General features: G+C 42.6%; 1 long non-coding RNA gene across 1 annotated transcript in view; it reads left to right on the top strand.

Moving 5' to 3' along the window:
- The first annotated feature begins 1,106 nt into the window (after nucleotides 1–1,106).
- The window catches only part of LOC122563703, a 21,397-nt gene continuing 6,452 nt past the window's right edge, over nucleotides 1,107–16,051 (top strand). Inside the window, exon 1 of the long non-coding RNA XR_006315697.1 lies at nucleotides 1,107–1,142. This is a non-coding gene — a long non-coding RNA (uncharacterized LOC122563703). The remainder of the gene's footprint in view (nucleotides 1,143–16,051) is intronic.

Here is a 16,051-nt window from a genome sequence, read left to right as displayed (position 1 = left end):
ACCCATCTCTCTGCCATCTTTGGAGTTACTACTTCCCTATAACTCTGATCTATGACCCCCTCTGCCTCCTGAATGATCCGAAGTTCATCCAACTCCAGCTCCAGTTCCCTAACACGGTCTTGGAGGAGCTGGAGATGGGTGCACTTCCTGCAAGTGTAATCGGCAGGGACGTCGATGGCATCCCTCACCTCATACATGTTGCAGGAGGAACATTGCACTGCCTTCACTGCCATCCCTCTAAAGCTAACCTTTATTTAAAAAAAAAAATCTGGGTCTAAAGAATACAACAAGCAAAATTCAGCACTTACCTACTTACCACAACAGGTGTTATTGTTAGGTTAGATGAGGAGGGCGGGTGGGAGGCACTACTCGTGTAGTGCCTCGGGTTCCTCTCCTTCGTGCTTTTAAAGGGGGAAAAAACCTACCCAGGTAAGCTTACACTAACTGCTTCCGGGTCTCGGCTGCCCCTCTGGTCGTCGTCACTTCCCCCTGGTGCTCCCGCTCTTTCTGTGAAGAGAGAGAAAAAAAACACCGCTGCCCGCTACCGTTAAGTACTTTTAAAACCAAACGGTCTTACCTTCGCTGATGCTCGCACTGGAAATGACCGACGGCTTCGAAGGGTGAGTATAAATACTCACCGCTTTCCTTCCCGGCTGCCCCTCTGGTCGTTGTCACTTCCCCCTGGTGCTCCCGCTCTTTCTGTGAAGAGAGAGAAAAAAAACACCGCTGCCCGCTACCGTTAAGTACTTTTAAAACCAAACGGTCTTACCTTCGCTGCTGCTCGCACTGGAAATGACCGACGGCTTCGAAGGGTGAGTATAAATACTCACCGCTTTCCTTCCCGGCTGCCCCTCTGGTCGTTGTCACTTCCCCCTGGTGCTCCCGCTCTTTCTGTGTAGAGAGAGTGAAAGAGAAAAAAAAAACACCGCTGCCCGCTACCGTTAAGTACTTTTAAAACCAAACGGTCTTACCTTCGCTGATGCTCGCACTGGAAATGACCGACGGCTTCGAAGGGTGAGTATAAATACTCACCGCTTTCCTTCCCGGCTGCCCCTCTGGTCGTCGTCACTTCTCCCTGGTGCTCCCGCTCTTTCTGTGAAGAGAGAGTGAAAGAGAAAAAAAAACACCGCTGCCCGCTACCGGTAAGTACTTTTAAAACCAAACGGTCTTACCTTCGCTGCTGCTCGCACTGGAAATGACCGGCGGCTTCGAAGGGTGAGTATAAATACTCACCGCTTTCCTTCCCGGCTGCCCCTCTGGTCGTCGTCACTTCCCCCTGGTGCTCCCGCTCTTTCTGTGAAGAGAGAGTGAAAGAGAAAAAAAAACACCTCTGCCCGCTACCGGTAAGTACTTTTAAAACCAAACGGTCTTACCTTTGCTGCTGCTCGCACTGGAAATGACCGGCGGCTTCGAAGGGTGAGTATAAATACCGCTTTCCTTCCCGGCTGCCCCTCTGGTCGTCGTCACTTCCCCCTGGTGCTCCCGCTCTTTCTGTGAAGAGAGAGTGAAAGAGAAAAAAAAACACCTCTGCCCGCTACCGGTAAGTACTTTTAAAACCAAACGGTCTTACCTTCGCTGTTGCTCGCACTGGAAATGACCGACGGCTTCGAAGGGTGAGTATAAATACTCACCGCTTTCCTTCCCGGCTGCCCCTCTGGTCGTCGTCACTTCCCCCTGGTGCTCCCGCTCTTTCTGTGAAGAGAGAGTGAAAGAGAAAAAAAAACACCACTGCCCGCTACCAGTAAGTACTTTTAAAACCAAACGGTCTTACCTTCGCTGCTGCTCGCACTGGAAATGGCTTGTACTATTATCCTGTTTCTTTACACTACACACTAACTCATGCCTGATTTTTAAAAAAAGTTAATTGAATGAAGATTTTAAGTTATCTTGTCTGCTATCACTGTTTATTAAAATAGCTGCCAGCAAATGGGACTCCAGATCACGTGGCACTGATCAAGACCAAATGGAGAAATCAACTCCAATTTGCAATCAGGGAAATGTAAGAAAGAGGGGCTGAAATTAACCTGAAAATCAAATAAACCTGTTGAATTATAACCTGGTGTCATTTGATTACTGACAAGGTCAACAGAAACAGGCCATTCAGCTTATGCCCGAAACGTCGATTCTTCTGTTCCCTGGATGCTGCCTGACCTGCTGCGCTTTTCCAGCAACACATTTTCAGCTCTGATCTCCAGCATCTGCAGTCCTCACTTTCTCCTCAAAGTACACAGACAAACCACCATTAAAATGGATTCAGAATTTGAACAACAGTATGAAAGCAATTGGACGCACATACAATAATCCTAAGATCAAGGAGAGAAAGCTAGATCAAGGAAATGTATCAATTAAGAAGAAAAGAAGCAAAGAAACAACGAGGAAATGGGATAGCAACAAATGAAGAGACAAGTAAATAGCAATTCCTGCTCCAAAGAAGAAACAACCAAACTAAAAATCCTTCTGCTTTATATGTAGAAAACAAAATACTATTTAATTTAATAAATGTATTAAATGAAATCAGAAATTCAGTAACTACTCACGAGATTACTTGGAAGCTTGGAACATTAGAAAGTTCTAATTTTCATAAGCTATAGGCGGAGCAGAAATGAGCTGTCAGTGCACTCCGCAAACCATTTCAAGGCCGCATGAGTAGGCTTTATGTAATGATCAGTTCGCAGCACAGATAGGCAGTTCTGCAATCCTATCAAAGACATGCTGTAAATTTTATTAGGATAAAGATGTAACAAAAATAACTGGGTTAGTTAAAATGGAGATATTAGTAAAGCTGTAGTTAAAACGATAGCAATGATTCCCCCTGCCCTTTGAAAATCAGAAAGCAGAATTTTATTACTCTAAGAAAATAGGAAATATTTGAAAGTAAAAAAACTGAGGTGAGCAATTGGCAGTTAATGAAATTGTAAGAGTATTGAAGCACAAACGTTTTCCACGTATGCTATTTCATGAGCTTCAAATAAGCATGTGTTGAGAAGTGATCGATAGGAAAATAATTAAGCCAAAAGTGATAGTAGGATGTGAAAACAAATGGTAACTTTCAAAATGAGAGACTGGAAGCGGTACTATAGAAGAGCTAATAATCAGCGTAAGCAAGGGAATTATATAGTAAGGGTTCTCTCAAAACACTTTAATTGTAAAGATAATTGTAGGTAACTAAAGTGACAAATATATTTGAATCAAGGGGGAAAAGAGACAAAAATGTTAATATGCCAAGCTTATACAGAATAATTTATAGAATGCTTAAATAGTGAGGAGAAAGTGAGGACTGCAGATGCTGGAGTTCAGAGCTGAAAATGTGTTGCTGGAAAAGCGCAGCAGGTCAGGCAGCATCCAGGGAACAGGAGAATCGACGTTTCGGACATAAGCCCTTCTTCAGGAATGCTTATGAAGAAGGGCTTATGCCCGAAACGTCGATTCTCCTGTTCCCTGGATGCTGCCTGACCTGCTGCGCTTTTCCAGCAACACATTTTCAGTTGCTTAAATAGTGAGACAGACAAAGACTGAAAAATACTGTAAAGGGAGTCAGATGTTTTGAACCAATGGGCATCACTTGAGAGGATATGAACAAAATCGAAACTAGTCAGATGGAAGATAAATACTGTTTTGGCATTGGCAACCACAACTTCACTTATAGCATTACAAAATATGTCAAACGTAATTCATAATAAGTGATAACAAGTGATATAATCATTGTAATATAGCAGCAATTCACAACTTAAATGGATTGTTTGTGTTTGAGAAGATTCATTAAGAGAAAAATCTGGGGATAACATTCTATTAATCTAAAGTCATTGATCAGTACACACTCGAATTAGATATCTTGTTTTGGCATCTATACTTGTTAAAGTTGTTAAATGTAATTTAGTGAATGGCCACATGGAAATGCGCATAATTCTGATTCATTGTGGAACAAAAAAAAGAGATATATCAGAAAGTGGTTATTTGACCTTTCAAAGCTGCTGTGCCATTTGATACAATTGTTGGATGATCTTCTACCACAATTCCACCTTCTTGCACTGATAAGCAATAAGAAAGAAAAACAAAAGACACGTGGTCAATGCTAAGGCATTGCCCAGTGCAATAAAATTGGTCAGAGCAATTAATAACAGAGAAACCTTAAAAAGATGAGTTGCAAAACTAATAAAACTTTTTCATACTACTCGCTGTCCTCATTATACTAACATTCTAACATAAGAGGAAAATATCTTGAGTATGATCATGTGATCAGTGTTAATTGAGGTGGTTGCCTTTATGTTACACAATGTACTATTGGAAGTCAGCAACACCGATACTGAGATAAATGTGAAAGTCCAACAGTTTATTTGAAATCCAAAGCTTTTTAACTGTTGCTCCTTCATCAGGTGAAATTCATTTCCCACAGCGACCTAGTATAATGGGGTCTACCCCAGATTGAGTTGCTTTCTTTCTCATGGATTTCCCCCGATAAGTTCCTAATTATTATCATCAAACCTCCAGGACTGACTGCAACACCGCCCCCCCGCCACCACCACCCCGAACCCCGCCACACACTCCCATCCTTGGGGACTCAAACTGTCCTACGTCCTGGACTAATGTCTCCACAGCTCTCTGACCAACACATCCGTGGTCCCAGACTAGTTGCACGACCTACAAGACTGCAAAGATACTGATCCCCAGACTCTGGTAGGACCATGTGTATGACTGACTGTGGCCTACCTCCTGTATTGTAATCAGACAAGCCCCTGGGGTGCCTATGGCAGTACCCCCTGACTGATGGCAGTCCTCTTTCATCCCAGTAAGCACTTCTATCCCTTGACTTCATGTCACTATTTATTTGAAACACATTCAGTGTATTTGCTACATAAAGTACTGGTACTATTCATGGTGCAGGAATAATGATGACCCAACATGGGTGTCGTACAGGAGAATGCCGACTCCCATGATCGCTCAGTGTTCCCCACCATGACAGAGCTGCTTGCCTCTCTATCTGCCCTAAAAATCAATTCAATGACAGGCTGTAACAAAGCAGCAAAATGCCTGAGCACTAAGAAAGCAACACAAGCCACATAGAGACTGGCAGCCATTATGTCTTGCTGTGAAATCAGCAAGAGTATGCTCAGAAAGCAGAGTGAAGTACACAGAGGCTGGCAACCTTCAAAGTAGGTCCAAAGTGAGTGAGAGCCAAGGAAGCAAGCCAACAGCCATAAGGTTAATCCTGTGCAGATGCATGAAATGAGCTGTGTGTCTCTGCTTATGCAGTTACCTGGCTGAAGTATGCAAATAATAGATGTCCCAAGATAAACTATTGAGGGCCCGAACTGATCTGTGAATTGTTCTGAGAACAGGCAAGCTGACAAGCGAGGCTGGGGGTTTACTGATATCAACTTGCATGAACAAACAGTCAAGGAAGATGGTGGTCATGGAGAATGTAGGGACACTGCTGTGAAGAGACATTTAGATGATGTTGCAGGAAGTATTGAATGAGCTGCTACCATCTGGTACCTGCTTTGATTTACATTTCAGAATTTGCACCATCTCGTTTCTGGGGGAATGAGAGGAGAATTGGAAGAAGCACAAAAATATGGCAAGTTGGGGTTTTAATAAGATGGAAATAAGGTAGTTGCTGTTCAACGGTGAGATTCTGAAATATCATTTAAGATTTGAAGAGAAAATCACAGAAGATTTTCCTCTGTGTCATGATTCTTTTTTAAAAACTTTTGTCTGCATTTTCCCATTTTTCTTGCCATTGCTCACATCATACCAGGGAGGTGAAAACTCCACCAGATATATCTGAGAATAGTGCAGTATAAAAGGTCACAGGCTGACTGATGAGATCACATAATCTTTTAGGTACAAAATAAAGCAAGAGGCATGAGGTCCCTACGGAGACAGCTGTGTCATCTTTGCCCGCCTAATGATTTTGAAATTGGGTCTAACTGGTTAACGTTAATTGTAACTATTGCTATCATGGAAGAATCTACACATTGTTTTGCAAGTCAAAGACCCCTACTTGTTAAGAGGCACTAGTGATCTATTCTCCACCACTGATAATTAAACAAGATCCGAGACTTAAAGGAAAAATGAAGGCTCATATGGTATAATGCTTGTGTCCTTTCAGCCAGGAAATTCAAGTCTCACCTGCTCCAGAGGTCATAGAGTCTTAAAGGTAAACAGCACACAAAACAGCCCATCAAGTCTGCACCAGTCAAAAATAAGCAGCTAACTATTCTAATTCCATTTCCCAGAACTTGGCCCAAAGCCTTGTATCCTTGGTATCAAAAGTACACATCTAAATAATTAAATGTTATGAGGGTTTCTGCTTCACCACCACCCTCACCCTTCTAAGCAGTGAGTTCCAGGGTCCCACTGCATTCTGGGTGAAAAGATATTTCCTCACATCCCTCCCTAAATTTCCTGCTACTCACTTTAAAGTGTGATGGATTAGTGGTTAGTGCTTCCTCACAACGCAGGTTCGATTCCAGCCTCAGGCGTCTGTCGGTGTCAGGTTTTGCACTTTCCTGTATTTGTGTAGATTTCCTCTGGCTACTCTGGTTTCCTAACACAGTTCAAAGATGCACAGCTTAGGAGGATTGGCCATAGTAAATTGCCCATAGAGTCCAGGGATGTGAATGTTACCATCTCTGAAGAGGTTTATGGAAGATTGATTAAAATACCTAGGAAGGACAATTTGGGCCAATGAACTGTACCAACCACAAGCTGTCAGTGGTTGGTACTCAAGACTTCCGTGCATCAATGCTTGAAAATGAAATTGAATTGCAATTAATTAGATGGCATAGTGGCTCTGCAGTTAGTACTGCTGCCTCACAGAGTCAGGAAACCAGGTTTGATCCCAATCTCAGGCAACTGTCCGTATAGTGTTTGTATGTTCTTCCCATGTCTGTGTGGGTTTTCTTCAAGTGCTCTAGTTTCCCCCCACTGTCCAAAGGTGTGCAGGTTATGTGGATTGACCACGTGAAATGCAGGGGATAGGGTTAGGGGAATGGGTCTGAGTGAGATGCACTTTGTAAGGTCGGTGTGGACTCTGAGCTGAATGATCTGATTCCACACTGTGATTCAATGAAATTAGCTTATTTTTAAAATAAGTATCGATTGTGATGAGGACTCTCTAGTCAGAGGCACAGAGAGACATTTCTGCGGCCAGCAGCGAGAAATCAGAATGGTAGCGGCCTCCCTGATGCCAGGATCAAGGATGTTTCAGAGAGGGTGCAGAATATTCTCAGAGGGGAGAGGGAGCAACAGGAAGTCATTGTACACATTGGAACTAATGACATAGGAAGGGAAAAAGATGAGATTCTAAAGTGAGAATAAAGAAAGTTAGACACAAATTTAAAAAGGAGGTCCTCAGGGTAGTAATATCTGGTGCTACGAGCTAGTGAGGGTAGGAATTGGAGATTAATGTGTGGTGGAGGGGAGAAGAGTTCACGTTTTTGGATCATTTGACTCTCTTCTGGGGTAGAAGTGACCTGTATAGGAAGGACAGATTGCACCTGAATTGGAAGGGTACTAATATACTGGCATGGAGATTTGCTAGAGCTACTTGGGAGGATTTAAATGAGTAAAGGTAAGGTGGGTAGGACCAAGGGAGAGAGTGAGGATAGAGGTCAATCTGAGACTATACAGTTGGGACAAGGAGTGAGTCAAACGGTCAGGGCAGGCAGGATCAAAGTAGAGAACAAGGTAGGATTGATAAATTAAACTGCATTTATTTCAATGCAAAAGGCCCAACAGGGAAGGCAGATGAACTCAGGACATGGTTAGGAACATGGGACTGGGATATCATAGCAATTACAGAAACATGGCGCAGGGATGGACAGGTCTGGCAAGAGAGGAGGGGGAGTGGCTTTTTTGACAAGGGATAGCATTACTGCTGTACTTAGGAAGGATATTCCTGGGAATACACCCAGGGAAGTTATTTGGGTAGAATTGAGAACTAAGAAAGGTATGATCACCTTATTGGGATTGTACTATAGACCCCCCAATAGTCAGCAGGAAATTGAGAAACACATTTGAAACGTGATTTCAGTTATCTGTAAGAATAATAGGGTGGTTATGGTCGGGGATTTTAACTTTCCTAACATAGACTGGAACTGCCATAGTCTTAAGGGTTTAGATGGAGAGGAATTTAAGTGTGTACAAGAAAATTTTCTGATTCAGTATATGGATATACCTACCAGAGAAGGTGCAAAGCTTGATCTACTCTTGGGAAATAAGGCAGGGCAGGTGACTGAGGTGTCAGTGGGGGAGCATTTTGGGGCCAGCGACCATAATTCTATTGTTTTATAATAGTGATGGAAAAGGATAGACTAGATCTAACAGTTAAAAGTTCTAAATTGGAGGAAGGTCAATTTTGACAGTATTAGGCAAGAACTTTCAAAAGCTGATTGGCGGCAAATGTTCAAAGGTGAAAGGATGGCTGGAAAATAGGAAGCCTTCAAAATGAGACAACAAGAATGCAGAGACAGTATCTTCCTGTTGGGGTGAAAGGAAAGGCTGGTAGGTGTGTGGAATGCTGGATGACTAGAGAAATTGAGGTTTTTGTTAAGATAAAGAAGGAAACATATGTCACGTATAGACAGGAGAGATTGAGAGAATCCTTCGAGTATAAAGGCAGTAGGAGTATACTTAAGAGGGAAATCAGGAGGGCAAAAAAGGGGACATGAGATAGCTTTGGCAAATAGGATTAAGGAGAATCCAAAGGGTTTTTACAAATACATTAAGGACAAAAGGGTAACTAAGGAGAGAATAGGGCCCCTCAATGATCAGCAAGGCGGTCTTTGTGTGGAAATGCAGGAGATGGGGTAGATACTAAACAAGTATTTTGCATCAGTGTTTACTGTGGAGAAGGACATTGGAAGATATAGAATGTGGAGAAATAGATGGTGACATTTTTCAAAATGTCCAGATTACAGAGGAGGAAGTGCTGGATGTCTTGAAACGCATAAAAGTGGATAAATCCCCAAGACCTGATCAAGTGTACCCTAGAATTCTGGGAAACTAGGGAAGTGATTGCTGGGCCCCTTGCTAAGGTATTTGGATTATCGATAGTCACAGGTGAGGTGCCAGAAGACTGGAGGTTGGCTAACATGGTGCCACTGTTTAAGAAAGGTGGTAAGGACAAGCCAGGGATCTATAGACCAGTAAACCTGATGTCGGAAGTGGGCAAGTTGTTGGAGGGAATCCTGAGGGACAGGATTTATATGTATTTGGAAAGGCAAGGACTGATTAGGGATAGTCAACATGGCTTTGTGCATGGGAAATCATGTCTCATAAACTTGATTGAGTTTTTTGAAGAAGTAACAAAGATGATTGATGAGGGCAGAGCGGTGAATGTGATCTATATGGACTTCGATAAGATGTTCGACAATATTCCTTATGGAAAACTAATTAGCAAGGTTAGATCACATGGAATACAGGAAGAACTAACCATCTGGATACAGTACAAGTTTGAAAGTGGAAGACAGAGGGTGGTGGTTGTCGAGGGTTGCTTTTCAGACTGAAGGCCTGTGACCAGTGGTGTGCCACAAAGGATCGGTGCTGGGTCCACTGCTTTTCGTCATTTATATAAATAATTTGGATGTGAACATAGGAGATATAGTTAGTAAGTTTGCAGATAACACCAAAATTGGAGGTGTAGCGGGCAGAGAAAAAGGCTACCTCAGAGTACAACAGGATCTTGATCAGTTGGGTCAATAGACTGAGGAGAGGCAGATGGAGTTTTAGATAAATGTGAGGTGCTGCATTTTGGAAAGCCAAATCAGAGCAAGACTTTTACATTTAATGGGATGGTCCTGGGAAGTGTTGCTGAACAAAGAAACCTTGGTGTGCTGGTTCCTAGCTCCTTGAAAGTGGAGTCACAAGCAGATAGGATAGTGAAGAAGGCGTTTGGTATGCTTTCCTTTATTGATCAGAACATTGAGTATAGGAGCTGGGAGGTCATGTTGCAGCTGTACAGGATGTGGGTTAGGCCAGTTTTGGAACATTGCATGCAATTCTATTCTCCTTCCTATCGGAAGGATGTTGTAAAACTTGAAAGGGTTAAGAAAAGATTCACAAGGATGTTGCCAGGTTTGGAAGGTTAGAGCTATTGGCAGAGGTTGAATAGGCTGGGGCTATTTTCCCTGGAGCATTGGAGGCTGAGGGGTGACCTTATTGAGATTTATTAAACCATGAGGGGCATGGATATGATAAATAGATAAGGACTTCTCCCTGGGGTGGGGCAGTCCAGAACAAGAGGGCATAGGTTTAGGGTGAGAGAGGAAAAATTTAAAGGGGAGCTTAGGGGCAGCTTTTTCACACACACGGTGTATGGAATGAGCTGCCAGAAGAAGTGGTGAAGTGGTACAATTGCAACATTTAAAAGGCCTCAGAATGGGTATATGAATAGGAAAGGTTTAAAGGGATATGGGCCAAGTGCTGGCAAATGGGACTAGATTAGTTTAGGATATCTGGTCGGCATGGACAAGTTGGAACGAAGGGTCAGTTTCCATATGACTCTCTGCACATTTCGTCTTGTTATGGAAATGGAAAAACTGTTGCTGTTGCTCAACAACGCCACCTGCAGAGCTTTCTCATGCAAACATCTTAAAAAAACATTTTTCGAATGCGCTTACAAACACTCAATATTGCACATGCTGGAATAAAAACAGAAAATGCTGAAAATATTCAGCATATTGGCAGCATCTATGGACAGAGAGAGAGAGTTAATGTTTCATGTATGTGAGGTTTTATTTGAACAGTTGAAATTCAGTTTGCAAAATTCAATGTTCAGTTATTTTACCTTTAACCTTTGAAGCTAATTATTCCAAAGCAGGGCCCAAGATGGGAGCAAAAGTGAATTTCCCCCTAAAAGAGCCCAGGAAGTCTGGGAAAACCCAACTACAAGTGGATCAATAGAAGAGAAGTTATCCTGAGAAGTAGAAGTGACAAAATCTTGAAGAGCTAATCACAGGCTGCTCCTCTCAAGCTCTAGTGAGCCTATCAGAAGCAAGTAGGGGATAGGAAACAGGCTGTGATTGGAAGAGCAGTGGAAAAGTGAGTGTTGGTGTGTCAGCCTGAGCACAGGAGCAGTGACTGGATTCTGAGAATGATTCACACCAGGCTCTGTGTCTCTTCACAGATGCGGCCTGACCTGCTGAGTTTCTCAAACACATTCTGTTTTTGTTTGAATATTTTTATCCACTAATCAGGAGAGCTAGTAAATGAAATCATCCACTGATTCCCCTGAAAGCTGAATTCCTCTGTTATGTCTTTTATTTTTGTAGATTTTCTTATTCATAGATTAGTTATCAGAAGTTATTAAAACATCTTCAAAAAGTATGTCTTCTTTCATATTTTGATGATTTATAACATCATCTACTGTGGAAGCTACAGCATGCAATATTTTTACTTATTCGGGGTATGATTTAACATTTAGTTTTTTAAGTAATTCTGTACTTTAAGAACTGTTTTCTGCAAGATATTCCATTTTGTGTTCTGTTTGACCTGTCTCAGATATTGAATCTTGTTGACAATATTATTTCTCCTGGTAAATAAAAACTAAAAGAACTGTAGATGTTGTAAATCAGAAACAAAAACAAAAGGTGTTGGAAAAACTCAGCAGGTCTGGCAGCCTGTGTGAAGAGAAATCAGAGTTAATGTTTCAAGTCCAGTGACCATTCCTTAGAATAGATGATAGCTTGGAAAATGTCAGCTGAAATGCAGAAAATAGGGTGGGGGAAAGGGGTAAGGAGTAAATGATAGGTGGGGATATAGCTCAAAGAGAGAGAAGAACAGTTGGAAAGACAAAGTAGTTGATAACCATCAGGCTAGGAGAATGAATAGCTGTTAATGGAGACGGTTAGTAACTAACAGTAGGTAGTGTGTAATGGCAGACCATGTGATAACAAGGGCTGGTATGTGGGGTAGGGGCTCAGACGAGTCCTAAAATTATTGAATTCAACATTTAGTCCAGAGGGCTGCAGAGGAATTTAAGTGTGTACAGAGATCCCAAGTGGAAAATGTGCTGTTGTTCTTCCAGCTTGCGCTGAGCTTCATTGGAGCACTGCAGCAAGCCTGAGACCAAGATGTTGGCCAGGGAAAGGGTGGTGTGTTAAAGTGCCAGGTAACTGAAAGCTCAGGGTCTTTTTTGCGGGCAGAACATAGATGCTCTGCAAAGGAGTCACCCAGTGAATGGTTCATTTCCCCAATGTAGAGGAGACCATATTGTGAGCAGCAATTACAGTAGACTAGATTGTGTGAAATCCAGGTAAAGTGGTGTTTCACCTGGAAGGTATGTTTGGGCTCTTGGATACTAAGGAGGGAGGAGGCAACTGGTCAGGTGTTACACTTTTGGCAGTTGGAGGAGAAGATGCCTTGGGGCTGTTGGGGAGGTGGGGTGGAGGGGGGCGGCGTTGGGAGTAAAGGGAGAGTGGGCCAGGGTGGCCCGGAAGGAACAGTCCCCGTGGAAGGTAGATAAAGGGGGGGAGGGGAATGTGTGTCTGGTGGGAGGTGGCAGAAATGCTGACCTTCTGTTTTATTTATCCTGCTCCTTCTTAATGTAATTTATTCTTATCACTTGTTACAAACTTTAGAGTTTTTATCTCAAAGCTATTAAGCAGTTTATCTCAGGACATGGTGATCAGTGTGGGATTGGAACATAAGTAACTTGAGCTTAGTAATGGTGGAAAAATCCACATGACTCAACAGGGGGAAAAAATACATTTCTGTAAAGAGTGGGTTTACTGCTTTACCAAGGCTCAATCCGTCAGTCAGCAGCTAAAAGAATATATCTACAATAGATAGGTGCTAATGACTTTAAAGCTTACAAGCTTGCATTTAGACAATGCTGTTATATTTTTTTTTAAACTCTGTACAGTAATAGCTATATTGCAGAATTTTCAATTTCTGCAAATGTTTAAACATTATGATAAAATGCTGGACTATTTGCTTTTAAGAAAGATTTAATAACTCCATTATAAATAGTAAAACACTTTAGCATTGCCATAAGTTCCAAATTCTTCTAAATAGCAATACTGTATTTCTAAACTGCTAAATGAGCGTGTGCACTTCCTTTTTTCTAATCCAAATAGTGGTTCGGGAACCAAGATGAAGGTTTCTCACTTCTTTACAGGCAAAATGGAGTTTTCCTACCTTTCACAGGCTAAAATACAAAGCACATGCCTTACACAATTTTTAAAGTAAACATTTGTGGCTCCTTAATATATCTTCCCACTAAAATTACAGTTAAAATTATGAATGTCCCAATCTTATCAAAACCTTAAAATTCCTATATCTGCTTTCATTACAATTGTGTTCAAATTTTCTAAATTGCCCTCTTATCAACTTAAAGGCACTTTGCAATTTTTCTGATGCTGAAGCTTCAGTATAAGCTAATGTCTTGGTCCATCTCTTTCTACTGTAGCCTTGTCTCATGATGCCTGTTCACAGTGTTGGCAATGGTCATTCTGAAGGGCAAATGCTTCATTTCAGCTACTGTCCTTCCCAGCCTGTCTTCTGAACAATTATTTTTTTAAAAATGTCCCCCTTACCCACAGGGATTTCTAAATATATTTATGGATCTCTGAACTGCTCCCATGGGTGGTTCTTGTCTGAAGACCATCACTTTCCCAGTGTGGCTGGATTCAATTCTCATCCTAGCCCACAGTGATTTTTCTGTGCTTCTTATGAGCTCTGAGGCGATGGTTTTCTTTTGAAGTGCTGTTTTTTGTCCTGTTGCAGACTGCTGTCCAGTTATATTCTTTTAGCTGCTGACTGACGGACTGAGCCTTGGTAAAGCAATAAACCCACTTTTTACAGAAATGTATGTTTTTCCCCCATTGGGTCATGTAGATTTTTCCACCATTGCTAAGCTCAAGTTACTTCTGTTCCAATCCCACACTGATCACTATGTCATGAATTCTGGTAGCAACCACTGCAATTTATGACTGGGGTAGAGTACTGCTCCCACCAATCCTCCTTTATGCTCTTGTTTTCAAAGTAAATGTTCAACAGATTAGAAAGTCCTTGGATGGCATTGTAAGAAAAACAGTGAAGGAACCTTGGGTGACAAAAGTTGTGGAACATCTAGTCAAGAGGAAGAAGGAAGCTTACTTAAGGTTGAGGAGGCAAGGATCAGACAGGGCTGTAGAAGATTACAAGGTAGCCAGGAAGGAACTGAAGAATGGACTTAGGAGAGCGAGAAGGAGGCATGAAAAAGCTTTAGCAGGTAGGATTAAGGAAAACCTTGAGGCATTCTACATTTGCTTGAGAACAAGAGGATGGCCAGAGTGAGAGTAGGGCTGATCAGGGATAGTGGAGGGAACTTGTGCATCGAGTCAGTGGAGGTAAAGGAGGTTCTTAATAATTACTTTGCTTCAGTATTCACTCCTGAGAGGGACCTTGTCATTTGTGAGGACAGCGTGAGACAGGCTGATATACTCAAACAGGTTGATGTTAAGAAGGAGGATGTGCTGAAAATTTTGAAAAACATAAGGATAGATAAGTCCCCTAGGCCAGAGAGGATATGCCCAAGATTTCTACAGGAAGCAAGGAAAGAGATTGCTCTGCCTTTGGCAATGATCTTTAAATCCTCACAATCAAGTGGAGTAATGCCAGATGATAGGAGGATGGCAAATGTTATTTCTTTATTCAAGAAAGGGAATAGGGATAATCCTGGAAATTACAGACCAGTCAGTCTTGCGTCTAAGGTGGGCAAATTATTGGAGAGGATCTAGCCCACAGAAGACAGAGGGTGGTAGTGGATGGCAAGTATTCAGCCTGGAGCTTGGTGACCACTGGTATTCTACAGCAATCTGGTCTGTGACCTCGGCCCTTTGTGATTTTTATAAATGACTTGGATGAGGAAATGAAAGGGTGGGTTAGTAAGTTTGCCGATGGCACAAAGGTTGGTGGAGTGGTGGGTAGTGTGGAGGGCTGATGTAGTTTACAATGGGATATTGACAGAATGCAGATCTGTGCTGATAAGTGGCAGATGGAATTCAACCTGGGAAAGTGTGAAGAGATTCATTTTTTTAGATTACTTACAGTGTGGAAACAGGCCCTTCGACCCAACAAGTCTACACTGACCCGCCGAAGTGCAACCCACCCATACCCCTACATTTACCCCTTTACCTAACACTACGGGCAATTTAGCATGGCCAATTCACCTGACCTGCACATCTTTGGACTGTGAGAGGAAACCGGAGCACCCGGAGGAAACCCACGCAGACACTGGGAGAATGTGCAAACTCCACACAATCAGTCGCCTGAGGCGGGAATTGAACCCGGGTCTCTGGCGCTGTGAGGCAGCATGGTGCTGAACACTGTATAATCATCAGCGAACATCCCCATTTCTGACCTTATGACAGAGTGAAGGTCATTGATGAATCAACTGAAGATTGCTGAGATGACCGACCCTCCACAACCACAACCATCTTCCTTTGTGCCAGGTATGACTCCAACCAGTGGAGTGTTTGCCCCTGACATCCACTGATTCTAGTTTTGCCAGGCTTCCTTGATGCCATACCTGGTCAAAGGCGGCCTGATGTCAAGGGCTGTCACTCTCACATCACCTCTGGAATTCAGCTCTTTTGTCCATGGTTGAACCAAGGCTGTAATGAGATCAGAAGCTGAGTGACCCTGGGGGATCCCAAACTGGTGTCACTGAGCAGGTGCTGTTTCATAGCACTGGTGATGACCCCTTCTATCACTTTACTGATGATCGAGAGTAGACAGATTGGATGGTAAATGGCTGGGTTGGATTTGTCCTACTTTTTGTGTACAGGACATACCTGGGCAATCTTCCACATTGTCAGGCAGATGCCAGTGTTGTAAACCATACTGGAAGAGTTTTGGGAGCGGCAAGTTCTGCAGCACACATCTTCAGTACAATTGCCGGGATGTGATCAGGGACCATTGCCTTTGCAGTATCCAGTGTCTCCAGCCATTTCTTGATATCACGTGGAGACTGGTATCTGTAATGCTGGGGAGCACTGGAGGAGCCCGCTGCTTCTGACTGAAGATTGTTGCGAATGCATCAGCTTTATCTTTTGCACTGATATGC

The sequence above is a fragment of the Chiloscyllium plagiosum genome, chromosome 27 (assembly GCF_004010195.1).
Source record: "Chiloscyllium plagiosum isolate BGI_BamShark_2017 chromosome 27, ASM401019v2, whole genome shotgun sequence".
NCBI classification, from domain to species: domain Eukaryota; kingdom Metazoa; phylum Chordata; class Chondrichthyes; order Orectolobiformes; family Hemiscylliidae; genus Chiloscyllium; species Chiloscyllium plagiosum.
The sequence above is the reverse complement of the archived record's forward strand: the minus strand, read 5'-3'. Positions and strand labels throughout refer to the sequence as shown.